Here is a 20,007-nt window from a genome sequence, read left to right as displayed (position 1 = left end):
TGATTTGAGCAGGCTCAAACAAAAGTTTGAGAGCTTTGTCTGTATCTCTAGGGCACATAGGAAACGCTGTACGGAGTGTTGCAACGCTGCTTTTCATTTTCCAGCCTTGTTTTCATTCATGGAGGCTTGATCATAAATGTGCATTACCCTTTCCTACAGCCGGTTATGGATCCTATGAAATGTATTGTAAATAAAACTCATTGCATTTCTGCCTCACTGCCCTGGAGGTGATTTGCAGATCCCACATGTGAGAAGCAGCCGCCGGAAAGACTCATACATCAAATAAACAAGCCCCTCTCTTGGGAGCCGCAAGGTGTCTCTTGGTTGTGCCCTCCTCCACATCAATACCTGCTGCGTGTGCTGTATTTCCTGACACACGGTCCCCTCCCAGCTGATTTTGCTTGCAGACTCTCACCTTGGATAGAGTACACATCCTTATCTGACACCAACGTGCTTGTCATTATATATATCTCTACTTGTGCTGCCAGCAAAAATCTCTTCACCCATAAAGTTTTATACTCTTTGTTTTATCCTATTTATGTATCCCCTTTCTGTGAAGAATTATCAGTTGCTTTACTTTCTTCTCCAGAAACTTTTTTAAACAACCAGGAAGTTGCGTTTTTTTTACTGTGTCATCAAAAGTCCTGGCCTTACTATTGAATTCTGATTTCAATTATATCCATAAATGTCTGGAGTGATTCCAGATTTAGGTTTTGATGCCATAAATTACTGTACACGCGCCATAACTTGTATGTTGAGGTCTTACAGCATTGCAACTGAGAACAGACCGTGGCCGGTTCCCTTTATTTCCACAGCTGTAGCAAATTCTGGTGAGCTGCTTGTTACTGTCTAGTATTAAATAATCATCATTACGTCCTTTCCGTTCCTGAGCAACGTTTGTCAAGACATATTCTTATTTTAGCTCATCCCTCAGCAGTTTTACCAAAACCATTATGACTTTTATTATGACTTTGAAAAATACATTGTTTTACATTGTCCTGAAGGTTTGTTTTTAAAAAAAAATCAGTTTTCTTCCCCATTGAGAGTTACTTTATATTCCACATATTTTTGGTCAATTCTCACACGTTCACCTTCCTCCAGAAATGTTTGCTTAATCACTTACAACAAATTTACCTGTATATTTTTTCAAATAATCCAGTGAATTCTTACATTGTGCTTTCACCAGACTCTGAACAGCATGTTTTTCTCTGTACTTATGTAAGATGTAGCAACATTTTGGAGGGTTGGTAAGAAACTCCTTCTTTTGGTTTTATTTTGGTTGTTGGTGAGCTAATACACACACACACACACACGCACGCACGCATATATATGTGTGTGTGTGTGTGTGTATGGATGTATGTGTGTGTCTGTATATATATATATAGGGTGTGTGTGTATGTATATATATATATGTATATATATATATTATGTATATATAATATGCTTTGACAAGATAATACATTCAAATATATATATTATATTATATTATATTATATTATATATTATATTATATTTTATATATATATTTGAGTGTATTATCTTGTCATAGCATTTTACACTTCCTCTTTTCCCTTTCAGTCTTAGGCTCATCACATGATGGGATTTACCCAACAGACAATGTGCATTTTATTCTGCAAGTCATACTTGTACAATGTAGTGTTCAGACTGTTTGCGTGTATTGACTCTCGGACCTTTCCATCTCCTGAGTTCGGACCTAAGAGTGTTTGTTCATAGATTCATAGATTCATAGATGTTAGGGTCGGAAGGGACCTTAATAGATCATCGAGTCCGACCCCCTGCATAAGCAGGAAAGAGTGCTGGGTCTAGATGACCCCAGCTAGATGCCTATCTAACCTCCTCTTGAAGACCCCCAGGGTAGGGGAGAGCACCACCTCCCTTGGGAGCCCGTTCCAGACCTTGGCCACTCAAACTGTGAAGAAGTTCTTCCTGATGCCAATCTAAATCTGCTCTCTGCTAGCTTGTGGCTATTGTTTCTTGTAACCCCCGGGGGCGCCTTGGTGAATAAATACTCACCAATTCCCTTCTGTGCCCCCATGATGAACTTATAGGCAGCCACAAGGTCGCCTCTCAACCTTATCTTGCGGAGGCTGAAAAGGTCCAGTTTCTCTAGTCTCTCCTCGTAGGGCTTGGTCTGCAGGCCCTTGACCATACGAGCTGCCCTTCTCTGGACCCTCTCCAGGTTATCCGCATCCTTCTTGAAGTGCGGCGCCCAGAATTGCACGCAGTACTCCAGCTACGATCTGACCAGCGCCTGATAGAGGGGAAGTATCACCTCCCTGGACCTATTTGTCATGCATCTGCTGATGCACGATAAAGTGCCATTGGCTTTTCTGATGGCTTCGTCACACTGCCGGCTCATGTTCATCTTGGAGTCCACTAGGACTCCAAGATCCCTTTCCACTTCCGTGCCACCCAGCAGGTCGTTCCCTAGGCTGTAGGTGTGCTGGACATTTTTCCTCCCTAGGTGCAGTACTTTGCATTTCTCCTTGTTGAACTGCATCCTGTTGTTTTCTGCCCACTTGTCCAACCTATCCAGGTCTGCTTGCAGCTGTTCCCTGCCCTCCAGCGTGTCCACTTCTCCCCATAGCTTTGTGTCATCTGCAAACTTGGACAGAGTACATTTGACTCCCTCATCCAAGTCACTGATGAAGACATTAAAGAGTATCGGTCCAAGGACCGAGCCCTACGGGACCCCACTGCCCACACCCTTCCAGGTCGAGACTGACCCATCCACCACAACTCTCTGGGTGCGACCCTCTAGCCAATTCGCCACCCACCGGACTGTGTAGTCATCCAAGTCACAGCCTCTTAATTTGTTCACCAGTATGGGGTGGGATACCGTATCGAAGGCCTTCCTGAAGTCTAAGTATACGACATCCACCCCTCCTCCTATGAGTTCCTAGCTCATAAAATTGTAAGCCCCCTGCCCCCTCCCAAATTCTCTCCCTTACTGTCCAGAAGAATGGGATGGAATGAGAGAATTACACTTGCATGTAGGTTTGCTAAGGAAACTCATGATCAAACAAATTGAATACAATAAACCATTTACCCTCTAAAAGATCCATATGATCTGGCCCTTGAGTGATTTAGGCCCAGTCCTGTTAACACTTACACACTTTTTGGCTGCGCCAGTACAGGTTTCCCTTGTTTTATGTGGGTCTGTAGGTGCAAATTCGCTCTTATGCGATGACCCTTTATATACCAAAAATTAATTATACGCAAAGTAAATTCACTCGGACGTGATCGGTGTGGTGGAAGCCCGCAGGCAGCTGCTTTGTGTGGGGCATTGTGGGAGTGACGCACGACAAAATATAGTCTCTAGTGTGGATCTGTGCTCCTCGCTCGTTGTCGGCGACACATGTTTCTGTAGTTGCCATCCCCATTATGATAGTGCCGTGTGCTGGTGTGTGCTATCTGCTGTTGGTGAGTACCAAAATCGTCTTGTAAAAGTGGTTGAAATGGGCCTGGGGGCCAGGACAGTCGAGGTCTTGGAGCGTATCCCTGTTTGTTACATTGTTAAGTGGGTTCCCTTTACGCAAATTCGAGTTATGTGCCGTTGTCCAGGAACACACGTTCTGCATAAAGCGAGGGAAACCTGCACATGTGGAACCAGCTAGGCCACAGGAGGTTTTCTCTGGATTAAACCAGCAAGGTTGAGCAGGACAGTGTGTGTGGGCAGCTCTGTGTCTCCATATACACTGTCCAGGCTTTTACTCTCTGGAGAGGTCACTCCAACTTCATTTTATCTTTATGGCAAGGATTACCGTTCAGCAAGCTGATGTCTCGCTTGCTGTAATTCTGTTGGCTCGCAAGACAGACTGATGCCTACTGCTACCTGTACTTAGGCTGTGATTCGAATAGATGCGCATGCATGTGCCTGTCTGAATCCGTGGGAATGCTCATGAGGCTGAAGTTAGGCATATTCTCAAATATGTTACTGAATCACAGCTGAATGGGTAATCCTGCCGGAGCCTATGGCAATGTTCACATGAGTAAGTATAAGCATGTGTATAAATGTCTGCAAGATCAAGAGCTTACTTATGTGATGCTGGTTTGAGAAACTAAGGCTGCTTTGATTCAGATTAAGGTGCTTAGGATTGATATCAGATCTGTATCTTCTATACTTTATGATATTTTGTGATTTTAACTGCAATCAGAATATTGCTTCTACGTCATTTTTTAAAATGTAATTTCTTTATTACTCTTAACAAGCAAAAAGTGGAAAAACAAAAAAATCCCCACACTCAATGCAAGAATTTAATCAGTTTCCAATGATTATCTGAAACTTGTCCTTTACTGAAGTGATTGAGATGAGGAAGAAGCTAATAATTTGGGTGTTACTGGACGAATAGTAATTAATGATAAATCATTACTCCACCATTGCTCCTGTTATTATTTGGCTTGAAACACTCTCCTGCAAGGATGGCTGGGTTTATACGCCTTCTATAAATATCTTTTGAACTCAAGTATAACTGGGGAAATAAAGTATTTCTTTTCATTATCCCAAGCCTAAAAAGCCAAACATGTTTTGCTCAATTTTTTAAGAACAACAACATCACCTTTAAGCATTTCAAGTCATGGAAAATATCAGCCCCAGGAGGTGAATATTTTGGAAAATTACCCATGTGAAAATGGCATAAGTAAACATGGGAAAAGAAATCCTCCCAATTTAAAATCACTGTGTCTGAAACTATTTTACATACATAAAGGTAACATGCAAGTAATAGCAGATTATAAGAATTTTAATGGAAAGAGATGATATATTTCTGTGTATATATTACTTTGAGTACATCCGTTCCGGTTTCTCCTACTTGTTTGCATGGATCTTTCAAACAGCAACAGGAGAGAGAAAAGCAAGAATAGGTAAATGTGGTTGTAACACAAAAGAAATTGTCAGAGGAACTCAGGGGTAGTAAACCCATTTTTTTCAATGGACTAGATTTCAGATCGCTGTTGTTTCCCTTTCTAAATTATAAGGAGAGGCCATATATTGTCTTCAGGAGAATTGCAGAATCGCTCAGGAAGTAGTAAACAGATGTTCGAGCCTTTCATTTTCAGACTAAGCGGCACTCACCTACCGGTGCACTAGGTAGCTTACACATATTTAACAATGATAAATCATAAAGCCGGCCCTCGAGGTCATGAACCAACCAATGCTAGAATAGTGCTGGAATTGCTCATTGGAGATCAGGGACTAGGGGATATCTGGTTTGTACATCTAATGCATAGAGAGACTATTTATAATTGTCCCCAGTGCATATGTCCAGGTTCTGCATTTCTTTCTGATCTCTAGAGTCTTGGTTACTCCTGCGTGGGTTCCTCTGCTGGCAGAACTGCTGTTTCTGATCATGCCCTTACAGGCAACTCGCAACAGATGACCTGAGTAAGGAACAGCCCTGTAGATCTTTCACTTGCATTGCATCCCAGTTTCAAAGTGTTTATTGAGAGAGAAACTGTCTTGCTCTTGGAGGAAAATGAAGCCTCAAGCTCTTTTAGCCTGCTGTTGTGGGAGATGCAGAGGGAGGGCAGAACTGTTAGTTTCAGGTCTGCAAAACAAAGAGGAATTTCAGGAAAATGGCTCTGGGGGAGGAAGTGTTTGCTTTCTTTTACAATGTAACCACAAAAATCAGATCTGTTGTGATTCCTAATGGCAGCTGTAGATAAGAATTCAGTGCTCAGTGCAGGTTACAAGCAACCTAGGATGTCAGGAACAGGGTGAAAAAGCTGGCAAGCTGCCGGCATAGCGCCTAAGACAAAGGCTGCTGAGAGCGGGGTCATGACTGATAACCATGCGCTATAGACACGGCAAGTGATATTGTAGCATCACTAAGACAGTGCTTTAATAAGTATAAAGATCAGGACAAATTAAGCAATCCCACCCCGCCATCTCAGAGGAGGGTCAAGTTTTCTAAAAACCTATCACAATACTGCACAGGACTGCAGCCAAGGCCGAGTTGCTCCCCAAGACGGGGGCGCAATCCCCGAGGCAGTTTAAAATATGCACGGGAAAAGCACTCATACCAGATGACCAAGTTTTATGAATACTTCTTTGAATTCCTGTCTGACAAGACACTTTAAAGTGGTTAATAAGCTGCTTCCTCTTTTGCCGAGAGAAGCCCTAATTTCAGTTGTTCCTAAACCAGAAGATGCCATGCTACGTTCCAGTTTCCCTCGTTACTAGGAATACAAAATATTAGCAGCCCTTCTGGCCTCAAGACTGCAGAAGGCATTGGGCTCCATTGGCTTTTCTCAAGGGCGTAGGCCAAGCCACAGAGGCATGCCTTCTGCAAGAGGCCCCGAGCCTGTTTCTGAGTGATTACTATACCATAGTTTAGCTTAAAAATATTAATGGTAATGATTTTAATGGAAGCCAATATATTAGATATAGTTTCACTACAATCTATATGTTTGGGTTATGTTTCTTAGATAGGTTGTAAAAGCAAAGCAGTCTTGCCAGCAAAGACCATTAACCAAAGTACAAAGAAAACAAGACAGTGGTAAGCAGCGTTCCCTAATGGTGACAGCCCCTCTTGCTACAGCTGCTTCCCAGTCCAGCACCACAAGCACTTCTTGGGAACAGAGGTGTACAGAGCAGTTTCACCCGGTTTCAGCCCTTGACAGGGTCTCAGGGCACCCTGGTTGGGAACCATTACCCCCAAGTTTACAATGCAGGAGATTAGTAGCCAAGGCCAGGAACAAAGGTCCAGACTAGAGTCAAGAATCAGGGGATCAGAAGCAGACAGGTCAGGAGATGGAGAGAGGTCAAGACATAGGCAGGCACCCTGGGTCAGGGAGGTTAGGAAGAGGAAATAGGGATCCTGACTAGCTAGGGGGCCAAGGGCAGATGGGGAGGGAAGAGGCGGGGGCACTGCAGTGATTCCTAGCCCACCTGATGTTTAAAACCAACAACCGGCAAAGGCAGCAGCATTTCTATTGAGGCAGCATTGATCGGAGTCACTTGATTTCATGGCTCGTTGTAATCTACCTGATTCCTTCTAAACCCTGCGCTCCATCGGTGGTAATAACCATCTCTTCTTTATCACTGGTCTTAATGTTCCACTAATCAAGATAGCCTCTTTTACAATTCTGTTGTCTGCAGCAGCTCCAGGTAACGTAACTCCTACTTTATAGCCCTGAAGGTTGTTTTTAACTCTAGCTAAAAACATTAGCTCAGGTGTGGAAACATTAACTCAGGTGAACATTAACTCAGGTGTGGAAATAACTTTCAGTGAAGCATTGGATGCACTGTCAAGATGCCCAAGAAAGCTTGCTTGTCCATTTTCTTGCGGTTTTCCCGTTGGTCTAATAAAAGGTATCATTTTGGAACCAAGAGTTCTAGGTTTTTATATGTCTTCTTGTCTCAGACCAACGCGGCTACCACGTACACTCCTGATTTTGTCTTGCAAATCTGAAAGAGATGTACGTTTAATTCCAATGACGAGAGGACTAAAGAAATAACAACTTTTGATTATTTTACCTAGTTGGTTGTATTGTTTTTAATATGTAATATATGACACAGAAAATAAATGCACGTGCCAATAACATTATATTTGTTTTTGCTTTGATCTTAAACCGAATAATATAGCCCGAGGCCTCTAGTAAAGTTTCTAGTTTCTTTTCTTTTTTTAAACCTGGAGAAAAATGTGTGTTATGTTATATGCAATAATACACCGCACCATCTGCACCCCCTTTTTCAAAGCCCTAGGTGCGCCCCTGCAGGGGGTCTAGAGCAGTCAGCTGGAGCTGTCAGGGACGGGGGTATGGGCGCCTGCCAAACCACAAGCCTGGAGCCAGCTGTCAAGAAGACAGGGGTCTGGACTGGAGTCAGGACCTGGTAAGTCCGAAGCAAAGGGGCTAGGGGGCAAGAGTCAGAAATCGGCAGGCAGAAACCAAGAACAAGGATGAAGCCTTGTTGTTTTGGGGGCTGGGGCACATGACTTCTGATGACAGGCTGATGGAGCTGGACTTATTTAGTCTGCAGAAGAGAAGACTGAGAAGGGATTTAATAGCAGCCTTCAACTACCTGAAGGGCATTCAAAAGAGGATGGAGCTGGACTGTCTTGTGGTGGCAGATGACAGAACAAGGAGCAATGGGTTCAAGCTGCAGCAGAGGAAGTTTAGGTTAGATATTTAGGAAAAACTCTCACCAGGAGGGTAGTGAAGCGCTGGAACAAGTTATCCAGAGAGGGGGGTGTTATCCCCATCCTGGGAGGTTTTTAAGGCTCGGCTAGACTGCCTGGGATGATGTAGTTGGGGCTGGTCCTGCTTTGAGCAGGGGTTAGACTAGATGTGACCTCTTGAGGTTTCTTCCAACCCTCATTTTCTATGATTTGATGTTTCAAAGCCAACAGACAAGACCCAGGGATTAGAAATCTAGGAGCCAGCAAGCAAGACACAGGAACCTAGGAACAAGCAAGCAGGAATCTGAAAAGGAGTCAGAAGCCCAGGGTTAGACAAGAGATACTTCCCTCCTGTTGAGTAGTCTGGAGCATGAAAGAGCTGCAGCTGTAAGCAGGCAACAGGGACCAGCTGGGGGTAGTGTTACCCACTGGCAGCCAGGCCCATTCAAGTACCCAGGGCCAGCTGGGAGCAATTTATGCTGCCCTGACTACTGACACATACCTTACATATCTGCAGCTCCTTCAGGGCAGGGTGCCTGTTGTATCCATAATTTACAATTGGCTCTTGATCCCTTGGCAATAGCTGCATGGGTTCACCCAAATATCTAAAGCATACAAGTTGGCCCTACAGAGCATGTATTGATGTGATATGCATTGACATATAGCTCCAGCGCAGGAAACAGAATTCCAGCCCCCGAATTCAAACCTTTGGATCGATAGTTGGTTATTACCCGAACTGGGGTAAAACTGAATTACTGGCACTCTCCTGGTTGGCTTGTGGCATGTACAATTTCTGCAGGTAAACTCAAGTATAAATGTACCCAGAAACATTTTCAAACTAGTAAAGTAAAACTGTGCTCTCTTAAAGAATGGTCTTTTGGGGGGAGTGGAGGATGAACACAGTAAAAATGAATATTTTGGCTATATTCCAAGAAGCTTATCTTGATATGCCTCTTATTTTTAATAGCTTTATTAAAGCCTTCCTATGGGCCCGGTCAACACCTATGCTTATCATTTAGCAGAGACCAAGTTAAGCTCCCAGACCTATAAAATTATGTTTTTCATGTCATAGATTTCAGATGGGGTCCAGGACCCTAGCATCTTTATAGGGAGAAACTGAAGACTTATACATGAAGCTGATTCCCCCTGCCGCTCTTATTTTTCAATGGAGAAGGATAAAGTTCCTATAATAGAGGCTGCATATAAGATCTGGGCTATCCTATTTCATCCTCACCATCATGCAGAAGCACTTCTTGGGGTAGCTTAGACTTGGAAATTTGGGAACAAACCTGTCATTTGGAAAAATTGGCTGAGGAGTAGTGAATGGATTCCCAAGTTAGTCAGCAGTGGGGACTGCACCTCTTTCCTAAGCCTACAGCACTGTTATCCTCAGAGGGGTGGTGGTGCTCGCATGTCATTAGACATAGAACTGGAAGGGACTCCAGGATCATGCTCAATGCTCTGCTCTCAGGCAACGGTGTCACATAATCCTATTCATAAACTCTCCAAGTGTCATCATTTTTGCCCAGATAGTATAGGACCGCTGGAGGATGCCAAAGCTCCTGGGAGCCTTAGAAATACTCCTTAAACTCCCTAGTCCAGGCTTGTGCAGGCATTATGAGCAAAGAGGAGCTCCATTAGAGCTCACTGTTGAAGTGTGGGAAGTAGATTTACCACAGCCCTGGGGAGAGCCCTAGAGACAGGGCAGGTTACATAATGTTAAAAATACTTCTGGAAGTCTCTGCCAAACTTGCTACAACACATGATTTTTTTGTATTCTAAATACACGGGATGCTGCAGTGCTTACATAAGATAAGGCTTTGTCCCCTGACATACGTTGGCACTGGAATAAAGAGAAAGGGACCTAAATTTTTGTGGACTAGGACCGTGGAACAGGCAGATAGAGGCGAGAGCTAAAACACTGATGGACTTCAGCAGTCAAACTTCTACTGAAAATTATACTGCAGGATACTACTTCATCACCAGGACTGGCTATTGAAGGCTGCAATGATTGCTGAGCATAAGATTTAAAAAAGATGAAGTAAGTTTATACCCAGAACAGTGTATTTATACCTATATTAGTTAGCAGCCAAAGAAGGAATGGCTTACTGCTGCAAAGATCAAGTGTATGAGTTCGAAAACATTTATCTTTTCTGGAAATGTTTGAATAAAATAAATGCTGAAGTTGCTTGAAGAACACTAGATCTTCTATCCAAATCCTCTGCCCTTATTTCTTCTTCCTATTCATGTACGTTTTCTCTTATTTCATTGCCATAACCCTCACCCTGACACGCTGTGGAGTACTGCCTTGTCCTGTGTCCATGCAGCCTTGAACAAATATGCCCTTCTGCGGGAGTTCCTGTGAAATGGCTGGGTTTGAGGAAGATAAACAAGCTGTGAGTCACTTTACATTCTGTACTTTTTATTTGTTCTGCAAAAGTCAAAAAATAATTAATCACAGATGCAAAGCTCGGGGGCTGGACCTAAGCCAATCCAGACTGGTACTGTCCCACATTGTTATCACTGAATGCGCTGGAAGTTTCAGTGGACAAGCATGTGCTACACAAACTCCCAGCACAATTAGCACCACCTTCTCAGCAGTCATTAGGGTCAAACGGGTACAAAGATCAAACTACCTTCACATCCCGAGAGGTCCTTGCTTCATAGTGGGATTGAGCTGAGGTATCATAGCAGAGGGGAATCATGCACCGCTGTTGCCTGTAAGGAATCTACTATGTGAGCAGAGAACTCGGCTTTCCCGGGTTGTTGATTCAGCATGTTCCTCAAGTGGAACGTGCATGTGATTGTATTTTTCAAGCTGCATCATGAGTGTTGCATGCTAATACACTTAGATGGATGTGCACCAAACACATGGGCTAGGGACAGACATTCAAAAAGCTGGAGCCTAAATTGATTCAATCTTTGCAGATTAGTTTAAGCTGAGTAGATTGAACCAATTTGCAAGTGCCTAGACATTCCCTTTTGATTTAGGAAGTGCAGGCACACACCTGCGGTGGCTCAGGCCACTGCTGCAGCAGTTGGGGTGAGGGCATGGCCCCCTGAGGTGAAGGGGCAGGGAGGGGGTTTATTCACCCCTTCTGCCCTGGGGGACTGCTGCCTCCATATGTGAGGTGAGTGGCAAATAAGCCCCCTCCCTGTCCCCTTCACCAGACGATGGAGGGAGGGGGAAAATAAACCCCCACCCTGCCCTATTTGCCTAAGGGGGCCATGCTGGCCAGCCTCTGGCCATGCCCCTGCCTCTGGGGTGGCAAGGGGGGAGTGACCCTGACCGGGCAGCAGGCCCTGTGATGGTGTCCCAGGAGCGTGAGCCTCTTTCTGGGGTGGGGCTGCACTGCGGGCATGAACAGGGCGGGCAGAGCTGCTGCAAGCAGGGGCATGCTAACGGGGATTTGGGGGGCTGTGGCCACCCCTCTGAGTCCTGGTGCCACTGCTCACCCTGTGCAGTCTGCAGCAGCTCTGCCCACCCTGCTCCTGCCCATAGTGCAGACCCTGCTGGGAAGAGGCTCGTGCTCCTGGGATATCATCACAGGGGCTGCTGCCCTGTCAGGGTCACTCCCCCCTTGCCACCCCAGAGGCAGGGGCATGGCCAGAGGCTGGCCAGCATGGCCCCCTTAGGCAAATAGGGCAGGGTGGGGGTTTATTTTCCCCCTCCCTCTGGCATCTGGTGAAGGGGACAGGGAGGGTCTTATTTCACTGCTCGCCTGGTGCAGGGAGTGATTGGAGAAGGCAGCAGCCAGGGCTGGGATACCCCAGCGGTGGTCCCCCAGGGGCAGAGGGGGTGGAAGGGGGAATAAATTCCCTCCCTGCCCCCTTTGCCTTAGGGGGCCATGCCAGCAGCATGGGGAGGGGGGGACCCTGACACGGGCTGCTGCACCCTGGCCAGGCAGACCCCGACTGGGGTCCATGCCACTGGGACAGGAGACAGAGCGGGGAATTAAACCCCCATCTCCGTTTGCTTCATGCTGCTGTGGAGGTTGGCCAAGCCCCCACCCCTGGAGCAGCGAGTGGAGAAATGCCTGGCAGGGGCTGCTGTGCCCCTGCCTGGCAGACCCCAGCTGGGGTCTGTGCTGGTGGGATGGTTGGGAGGGCCGGCGTCTGGCCATGCCCCCGCCCCTGCTCCAGCTAGGGAGCAGAAGGGTGGGGCCACCCTGCTCCCCTGGAGTAGAGAGCACACCGCAGTCCCAGGCTGCAGAGCATGCTGGGATGCTGGGGGACTCTGGTTTAACTTAAATCAGGAAGGGGTCTGGGAAAGAAGTTCCATAAACCGGTTTGACCCAAATCAGTTAAGTCTGGTACCAAATTCAACCAGGTTTATCTCAAACTGGTTTCGGCCATTTTGAAACTGGTTTATGTGCACTGAACCATGTTCTGTTACAGGTTTAAGCCAGTTTCTGCTCACTTCAACCAGTTTATGTGTTACTTCTGTCCCTAGAGAAAACCACCAATGAAACTACATCCTTTGGACAGTTTCACAAAACCACAGGGTTGAAAGGCAGTTCAAATACTGTCTTGCCCAATCCACTGCACAGATGCAGAATGCACTGTTCCTATAAGCATCCCAAACATGCCTGGCCAGTTTCCTTTTGAAAATCTCCAGTGAAGAAGATCCTACAACTCTTCTAGGCAGCTTATTCTACTGTCTTACTCATAGGCGGCGGGAAGCGGGGGCACGTGCCCCACCCCGAGATTGGTCGCTGCTGACTCCGATGCTGGCCTTTGTCGGCGGTCACCGCTCGCCACCCCACCACCGACACTGCTGCCCAAAAACTGTGCCCCCCCCGTCTCAGGAGGCACCAGTCACCCATGGTTTTACTGTGTTTACCACTGGAAATATTTTCTCTGAAATTTGATCTAAATCTCCTTTGCTGCAATTTAAACTTAATGTCTAGTGTCCAGGCTTCTGTGCCAAAAGGGAATAGTTCTCTCCCTCCTATGGCAGCCTTTCAAATATTTAAAAGCTACGATCACGTCACCCCTTAATCCAGGGATTCCTAAAGTTCCATCCCACAGGGACGTCTTGGGTGGTGCGACACGTCAAAGGAGCTGCATTTGGCTTGCAGGCTACGCTTTGCAACCCCCTGGTAACTGTTCCAAAAAAGTATTACCAGGCCATGGGCTGCATTGAAGTGGCTTATTGGCAACACTCTGGGAACTTGTTTCTTAATCTCTTTTTCTGAAGATTAAACATACCTAGTTAAGCTTGTCATCTACCCCTTTATCATCTTTGCCACTTTCCTATAGGCCACTCCGGTTTCTTCACATCGTTCTTAAAATATGATGCCACAAACTAGACACCGCAGTCCAGCTGAAGCCATACCAGCACCAAGTAGAGTAATAATATCACCTTCCATGTCTTGAACACAATGCTTCTTTCAATGCATTGTATACTAGCATTTGCTTTCCTACCTCATCAAGCTGCTGACTTGTGTTTCATTTAGTCACTGTAACCCCCAGATCTTTCTCAGAAGTATTACTGCCAAGCCATTTTCCCTGTTCTGTATTTGTGCTTTGGTTTTTTCCTCATGTGTAGCACTTTGTGTTTCTCTTTGTTGCTTTCCATCGTCTGGTTGATCTCTTGGTTCTCTAATTTATCCAGCCCCCTCTGGACTTTAAATCTGTTCTCTAAAATGCTCACAACTCCTCCCAGGTTTGTCTCTTTTGCAAATTTGATCAGGCTGCTTCATCTCCACATCCAAGCCATTAATAAAAATGCCACATACAGCTGTACCCCAGAACAGAACATCACTAGAGACCTTTTGTCTGTCTGACCTTGATCCATTACTAGTTGCACCTTGAATTCATTTATTCAATCAATCATAGAGAATTACTATCTGGGGTATCTAACCCTCCAGCCCATGTTTCTCCAATTTACTTAAGAGAATATCAGATGGGATTGCATGTCAAAGGCCTTATTGAAGTCCAGGTATTTAACAAGTAAAGTCCAGGTTTATCTTTTATTGCACTGGATACCATGCAAGTAACTTAGGACTAATATGAGAATGATAAATGTTAACTTGAGTACGTGATAAGGCAGCTCAAGTTATTATTGGTGTATGCAAAGTCCAAATTCCATCCTCCACTCCCTGCAAGCACAGCAAATTGGGCTTGAGCACACAGGACTGCCAGTTGCCCTCTGGCCCACTTCCATCAGGTTTCCTTTCCTCATAGCACATCTTTTTCCTCCACATGCTCTGCAGAAATCAAGAAGTTGCTGTCCTTCACAGCTGTGATTTTATTGTTGGGATGGAAATCTGTATAGCTGAGGAGAGGGCAGCTGCTCCCTGAGCAGCTATTAGAGGAACCTTCCTCTTTACAGCATCCTCCAGCAATGAAATACCTGTTCCTCCATTAATCCAGAACCCTTTCTGTTTAGCCAGGCTTTTATTTGACAAGCATAATGTGGTTAATGAGTTAACAGCTCCTTTAGCTCCTTGAGAAGAGCAAAACACTTAAGGGATAAAGAAGGAACAGTTTGCCCGGAAAGATTTGCATACCAACATCTTATAAAAAGCAGGAAAAAAAGGGAGATGTAAACATCTGGGGGAGCTGCTGGACATGTATCCCGCTGAGAAATAAACCTCTAGCCTGTGAATGGTAGGTACTGCCTTTTTCAACACTGTTCTTGACTGCAGTGCAGATGAGCAGCACTGTATTTCTGAACAGAAAGAGGGTATGCAACCCTTCAAGGCCCATGCACTGAGCTAGGTGTGTACCTGAAAATCTAACGGCCTCAATAATGTTCACTGGATTTAGAGTTGACCCTTCTATTGCTGCCTTTTGTCCGCATCAGGGACAAACATTAACTTTTGCATTAAAACATATCAGCCCTAGTACTATCTTCACCTTCCTTTGCCACATAGTCCTTATTTCTGTATTAATTCCTACATTTTATCTCCCTGGGCTCTACGGCTTCTGAGATGCCCCGCTGAGCATGGAGAGGTAGTTTCAAAGGGAAGTTTAAATGGATTCAGCTTACATGAGTGAACTGGGGATGGGAAGAAGGTCCAAGTTACATTTACTTTAATTCACCCCTGAATTTAGCCCCAGATGCTAATCAGCCAGTGTATGGAACTGAAACACATTACTTAACCAGCCACATGGTTAAAAGCAGATCTTAACTGTAAGATCTGCAGGGAAATAGTTGACACCAACAACCTTAAGAATCATTGATCTCAACTGCACAGCTTAAAAAGCACTTTCTTCCTTGCCCTCCAACAGCGTGCAAAAGCATGAGGGTGACCTTTAGCAAACTGGTTTCTTATGGCCATACTGCAGGGGTGGGCAAAATGCAGCCCGCAGGCCATTCTATCCGGCCCCTAAAAAGTTTAGAAAATTAATATTTATCTGCTCCTGGCTGCCTATCATGAGGCCCTTGATGGCTTGGCAAAACTCAGTAAGCGGCCCTCCGCCCAAAATAATTGCCCACCCCTGCTATAGTGGCACTCTGCAACCCTGTTTGCATTATTATGGGAACTGCTGACTCAGCATTACAAATGCCCTTTACCAAAAGATTTCCAGAGTACCACACTTCTCTCTTCTGCCTAAGAAACAGGAGGGTTTTTCTGTGGTGGATGGAACTGCTAGCACACTTTCAAAGGCACCAACAGCTAGCATATTAAGCTACTAATGAACACCACACACCTACAACGTGGTTGAAAGGTTCCAAACAGAGCATTTTCCCATTGGAAAATGGCATTTTGTTCTAACTGAAACGTCCTGTGGCAACGTGTTATTTTGGCAAATATTGTCTTTTGGGAAAAAAAAAAAATGAAGTAAAGCATTTTTCTGTTGATCTTAGAACAGAATGTTGCAATTTTTCACTTTGAAATAACTTTTCATTGCAATATGTTCTATCAGATTGTGCTTCATACTGTGACATGAAACAACCCACCCTAAAACCTCAAGAGCTGGGTCAGTGTTACCAACTGACAACTTTGTTTGTCCTGAAACAGTATTTTTGAAAAACTTTGTTTTGAGGAAATTCTGACGGTTTGGTTTGCATGCTAAAAGATGCCAAAACCTTCCTTGGAACAGGAATCCTAATGTTTGACACTTGACAACACCAGCTAACGGGCTCAGACATTTGCAAGTCATCTAAAATATTTCCGAGGGTGTTAAATGACAGAAAACTCATGCCCACTTTGGATGCAGGAAACTGGGCTAAGCCACAGGAGCTCCTGTAAGATTTCATAGATTTCATAGACATTAGGGCTGGAAGGGACCTCGGAAGATCATTGAGTCCAGCCCCCTGCCCGAAGGCAGGAAGTCATCTGGGGTCATAGGATCCTAGCAAGATAAGCATCCAATTTTTTCTTGAAGGTGTTCAATGTAGGTGTTTGAACCACCTCCGGTGGCAGGCTATTCCAGACCTTGGGGGCTCGGACAGTAAAGAAGTTCTTCCTTATGTCCAGACTAAAACAGTCTTGCAGGAGTTTATAACCGTTCGACCTTGTCATCCCTTGGGGCGCTCTGGTGAACAGATGTTCCCCCAGATACTGGTGGTCACCTCAATAAACTTATAGGTGGCCACCAGATCACCCCTGAGCCTGCACTTTTCCAGGCTAAAGAGCCTCATAGCTCTCAGCCTGTCGTCGTTAGGTCTGTTTTCCTGACCTCTGATCATGCGCGTGGCTCTTCTCTGGACTCTCTCAAGCTTCTCCACATCCTTTTTGAATTGTGGAGCCCAAAACTGGACACAGTACTCCAGCTGCAGCCTCACCAAAGCCAAGTACAAGAGGAGAATGACGTCCCAGGATTTGCTTGAGAAGCATCTATGGATGCAAGCCAGCGTTTTGGTCGCTTTACTAGCCACAGCATCGCATTGAAGGCTCATGTTCATCTTGAGGTCAATGATGACCCCCAAGTCTCTTTCTTCCATAGTGCTAGCCAGTGTAGCAGTGCCAGCAGTGTAGCTGCTGCTGAGCCTATAAGGATGCTGCGGGTTTTTCCTCCCAAGGTGCAGAACCTTGCATTTTTCAGTGTTAAACACCATCAGGTTCTCATCCATCCATTTGCTGAGCCTGTCCATGTCAGCCTGGATCACCCTCCTGTCTTCTGGTGTGGATGCTTTGCCCCAAAGGTTGGTGTCATCGGTGAACTTGGCCAGTCCGTGCTTCTGACTCCAAAGTCCACATTGGAGTCACATTGCTCATTAGGACCTACCTAAATCACAGTGGAAGTTCACGGCACTGGTGCCTTTCATCTCGCTGTTTTTGCCGTGCCCCTCTGGTGCTGAGCAGCCAAGAGGCAAAAGCCATGGCATTAATTAACTACCTCCTTTCCACAGTGGTGGTGTGGCAAAAAGACTGAGATTAAAGATGCCATTGCGCCACAAACTTCTGCCGTGATTTAGGTAGGCTTGTTTTTCGGGAAAGATGGGCGCAACTGCTGAGATCTTCCGCTGCTTTCTGAGCAAAGACTTAGCTGCACAGGAACTTTCTAAGGGTAGAAATCCGAGACAAACTTCATGGAATAACAAAGACTACGTGAATCCAAATACAGTACGATAAACTTGATTTAGGAAACGCTGCAATTAGTGCAGAAGTCTTGCTTGATCCAGAAAGCAGCATCCGTTCCAGACGCTGACAAACAACTTTATCGTTTGTAGATAACAAATGGGGTCAAAAGGCCCCAACCAAGATGAAGGCCTCCTCATGCTAGGAATTGTACGGACGCGCAGAAGAAGACGGCTCTTTATCCAGTCCCTCGAAATAGGCTGGAAAAGAGGGACGAGTATAGAAAACTTTATAAGCCCTGCTTTTCATCCCTGCTCCCGGTCACACAGAAGTTTGATGCAACCCTGGGAATAGGATACAGGCCAGGATTTTATCCATGAGCTGATCCTGATATTCTGCTGCCGGGGAGTTCTGGAAACTGAACATGCAATGCAGATGGCAGCTCTCTGCCTGACAAAGGGCACATTAGCAAACTGCTGTGGACTAATCCTATGAACACTTCTAGCAAATAAAAACAGAGCGGAGGTATTTACCAGCATTAGTTACATTTCACTGCAGCAGTTAAAAGACACCCCTAAGGGTAACTGGCTTTGTAAATACAGCTGTGGAGATTTTGGGCCAGCTAAGGAATGCAAGACTGGCAGGGAGTTAAAACAGCTCATGTGTTAAGTGAAAGGCTGCACCCACCCTACTCTGCACCGGGGAAATATTACTTAACACTTGTTATTATGCACTAAGCCACTACAATGCAGGGGGATAAGGGAGAAGAGACAAAGACCGAGATTGATTGACAAAGCAAAAGAACCGGCAAAGATTTCTACCTCAAAAAGCATTCCCCCCCACCATGTTCCTGTTGAAAAGCTGAACCTGCAGCAGCCGTGTCACAGTGGACCTTTTTAAATGAAAAGCAACACTGGGCCAGGATCATTAAAAATTATGCAAGGGCCGGGGGTGAAGTCATGTTAACCTCCTGCTGCCATAATTGAGAAACACCATAGTCTGAGTGAATGCAGTAGATGTTTTGCAGCATGTTTAAATATAACAAAAAAATGCGGTAACAAAGTACTATAAATATTTGGTTACCAGGAGAAAAATCAATCCATTAATCCTTACATTTTTGTTAACTGCCACCTGCTTACAAGACAGCAAGAAGAGCAGAACAGGGCAACATTTCAGAGCTTAATGAGTCCAGAGAGGCATGAGCTTTCACAGGTAACAATCTGCTAGGTTGTTGCCTATGAAAGTTCATGCCTCTGTAAGTCTCTAAGGCTAAAAACACGCATCTGATTTTTTGGGGGAAATAGGATCCCAGGGTAAAAAAGCTAGAGAACAAGCCCATTGTCCCACTTTAAGACCCCATGAAATGTGAGACTGAAAATGTACTAGCACTTTTTCTCCCCTAGACATTTACAGCTTATTTAGCTTTTATTCATTCTAGGGACAAGCTATGTGCATAAAGGGCTGCAGGTTTGATTTTTGTCTCAGGGTTTGACCTGGCACAATCAAAACCAGCTTAAGTGCAATGTCTGTTCTTAACCTAAGCTTCCCCTCTCCCCTTTCTGCTCATCTATAGACTAATGTGGCTCATCACCTCTGCTTACCAAGTGGCTCAGACTCCCGGGTTAAACATGTTTAGGTAGAATTAGTTATACCTGAAGGATGCAGCATTCCCATATGATAAAACAGCTTCTATAATAGAATCTATGTAGTGCTCTTATCTTGCAATACAAAATGCCCTCCACAGTCATTTTGAATGAAAACTTCACTTAATCATTTGATCTTTCAGCAACCCCAATATTGTATACTGCCAGCAGCAGGTACCCTCACTTACTTAGTGTTCATCTGACTGCTGAGAGATTAAAAAAGATCCCTAAAAGGGGAGGCTATACTACTGAGGGGCAGCTCTTCAGAGCAAGCGCTGGGATTTTAATCCCTTCCCCACTGAGATTTTTTCAGTGTCGATGAGCATTTAAGACAGCTGAGCTGCTGTGTCAGCAAAGGCTAGTGCTTGAAGTCAACTTAAAATTATTTTAAAACTGGGCTGTCCAACTTAAGTGCAACAAGGGGTGGGGCCACATGCCACACTGTGGGGATAGTCCCCTTCAGCCTCCCCGTCAGGTAGGCAGTGCCAGCAGCATACGCCTCCTCTCCTCCCCTTGGGCTGTGCTGGTGGCATGCAGCCTCCCCCACACAGCAAGAGGCCACCAATTAGAAAGCCTTTCTACAGAAGATTGAAACTATGCAATATTGCTATGGTCTAGCACAGTGCAATGATCTGAGGTGTGGGAGTGCCTCTCCAATTAGAGAAACACTAGCATAGGCCTCTATTTTATCTAAGGATTCTTAGATATAGAAGGAAGAGATACTCAGGAAGCATGCAATGGCAAGGA

General features: G+C 45.2%; 1 long non-coding RNA gene across 1 annotated transcript; it reads right to left on the bottom strand.

The window, feature by feature from the left end:
- Nucleotides 1-4,747: 4,747 nt before the first annotated feature.
- On the bottom strand, nt 4,748-7,539 carry LOC109281356 (uncharacterized). The gene is made up of 2 exons (XR_002087972.2): nt 6,911-7,539; nt 4,748-5,567 (listed from the first exon to the last, which is right to left on the bottom strand). It is a non-coding gene; the product is annotated as an uncharacterized LOC109281356 (long non-coding RNA).
- Nucleotides 7,540-20,007: the final 12,468 nt, after the last annotated feature.

The sequence above is a fragment of the Alligator mississippiensis genome, chromosome 4, assembly GCF_030867095.1.
Source record: "Alligator mississippiensis isolate rAllMis1 chromosome 4, rAllMis1, whole genome shotgun sequence".
Classification (NCBI taxonomy): Eukaryota; Metazoa; Chordata; order Crocodylia; family Alligatoridae; genus Alligator; species Alligator mississippiensis.
This window is presented reverse-complemented; position numbering and strand designations above follow the sequence as displayed.